The sequence below is a fragment of the Morone saxatilis genome, unplaced genomic scaffold (assembly GCF_004916995.1).
Source record: "Morone saxatilis isolate NCDOM2014 unplaced genomic scaffold, NCSU_SB_2.0 Contig4, whole genome shotgun sequence".
Taxonomy (NCBI): Eukaryota; Metazoa; Chordata; class Actinopteri; family Moronidae; genus Morone; species Morone saxatilis.
In genome coordinates, this window is record NW_023339984.1 from 4,148,977 (window position 1) to 4,151,565 (window position 2,589).

Sequence of the window (2,589 nt, forward strand, 5' to 3'; positions counted from 1 at the left end):
AGACAGGCAGCAGAGAACTCATTGCTGTACATGAAAGCTTTGCAAGTAAAAACACCTGTGTGACATCTGAGATCTGATCGGGATTAATATACAATCAGTTAAAAACCGCCTTGATACCGGTATTGATCTTTGAGACATGAACTCACTTGATTTTAATAAACAAGCTGCTGTCCATTGGTCTTGATGATTCTGCTTATACATTTAGTATATTCTTCTTATATACTTATGGTAAATTTAAGATGCACACTTGGAACATACCACTCCCCATACATCATTTCAAACAGCTCGGAGGCCAGCCCAGCAGACTGGTCTCAAAAATATCGATCCTGCCATCGTACATAAGGGGCCTCATGTAAGCCCCTATCTACTGACAGACTGGTGGACCTCTCCTCAAATAGCTCCAACACAAATCGGAAACTAATCTGTTAGAATATTCAACTATCTTCCAGGAACCACAACCATCAAGTTATTATTTTTAATAACCAAATGCTCTTATTTCTTCCATTTGTGTTTGATTTTGTTTGTTGATTTTTTGCTTCATTGTGTGGTGATTAATGTACATTTATGATTATATTCCCCTTTTTTGTCATTTATCAACTGGTAACCCCACCACTATCAAAAAATGTCTAACTACAAATTTAAATTTGATCACAATAAAATGTAATTGGATTCTTACACCAAAACAGATTTTTCTTTGCATTTCAAAACAGAAACATTATACCATTACATAATACACTCCAATATCTTCACTCTGAGTGTCAAACATATGGAACATTTGCCAAAACTGTCCTGCCAAAGGGTTTGCACATGGATGGTTCATAAATTGCGAACCTTTTTCGAATGTTATACTCCTTTGAACTAGAAGAAAGCAAACAATTTGGAGGTGTTGCTTTTTATAGGTTAATGTGTGATGGATTTGCAGCTCACTTGAGATCAAAATAGACTGTATGTGGCCGATGAACCAAAATGATAGTCACTGATTTAGACTGAATTCTTGAAATCCTGTACACTCGTGCTGCTACCACTACCCACGAGACAACAGGCTATAATTTACCACAGTGCCATTTGATTCTTTATTCGAGACAAATAAATAGATCCCCATTACGTTTGAATCGTGTATGCAGACAGAATGCTAACCTGCTGACTGAGAACTGGTGAGGGTGAAAATGTTTTATGAACAAAAAATTGCACCCAACATGTTTGTTAGACTTCTAGCATACACACAATGTGTTTTGCTGAATGTAAATACAGCTTTGTCTGATTAGCAGAAAACTCTACAAGACCTTTAATCAATACAAAGGTAGTTTACGCATAACTACACTGCGTATTGAGCTGCATCCAAGTGTACTGCAGCACTAAGGCTGATGCTGATGGCAGACTGTTGTGTAGCTGATGTGCTGCTCTCAGCAATGAAGGATTCAGTACTGTCAGACTTGTTGACCTTTTTATCTCCCCAACTTTTTGCTTTTTGTATTGTCTCTTTTGTGGTAGTCACATTTGTGGTTTTCAGCAGGACGTAGGTCTAAGGCAAAGCCAACGTAAACCCTCAACAACAGCAGGGTCCTTATCAACTCAGATTTACATGATTATATCGACTCTGTGAGACAAACAGCCTGCTATTTAAATGTTAAAAGTATGTCCCACTTTATGCCAAGTGGTAGTTATTCATGAAGATAAAACTGATTTTATTTGACTTCTGTTGCCAGTCCAGTACCGTCAGGTAAATGGAGCTCAATGACTCCTTATTAAGCCGCCCAAAGCATCAAACACTTTAAAAAAACAGCAACAAGTCTGCTGTGTCTTGTTATCTATTACTAAAAATGGAAAAAATTAAGATCATTCATTTTACACTGATTTTAAATGTAATGCCGAGATGTGGAGAGGTTAAGAACTTCCTTTATCTCTCACCATGTGAGTTTTTTTGCAAAAACCAAGACTGTGTCAGTGAACATGTGATGTCTCGTAAGTAGGGCACACAGTCGAGTGTCACTACAGATTGGCCAATCAAACATAGTCCTGTCTCTAAAAAGTAGAGAAACCGTCAGTATTCTTTTCTTTTTACACAGCAGTTTGAACACGATGGCATCTTCAGTGTTTGCTTTCTGTCTCACTTGTCTGTTTTTGGACAAAATGGGTAAGTTGCATTTTTGTAACTTTTATATGTTAGAGTATATGATCTCATACAAATGTTTTTGATATTTATTACATTACATTAACTCTACATTCCTGTTTATTTCCCTTCAGCTCAGACGACTGCTCTGACATCGTCTGGTTATGAAGAGAGTGGTTTTGTATCAGCAAGTGTTGGAGACAATGTGTCTTTGCGATGTTTCTATGAAGGCGATATTGCAGCAAGACTTTACTGGTACAAACAACCTCTGGGACAGAAGCCAATGCTCATTTCTACCTTCTACATGTATGATAAAAATGGCACTTTTTATGCTGAATTCAAGAACAATCCACGTTTCATACTGGACACTGAAAATGGTAAAAATCACTTGACAATCTCAGATTTGCACATTTCAGACTCAGCTACTTACTACTGCATAAGTTGCTTTTTATACACATTAGACATTTCCGAGAGCATTA

General features: G+C 37.2%; 1 pseudogene; it reads left to right on the plus strand.

Annotated features, from left to right (window-relative positions):
* The first annotated feature begins 2,079 nt into the window (after positions 1 to 2,079).
* LOC118338414 overlaps positions 2,080 to 2,589 on the plus strand; it is a 12,180-nt pseudogene continuing 11,670 nt past the window's right edge.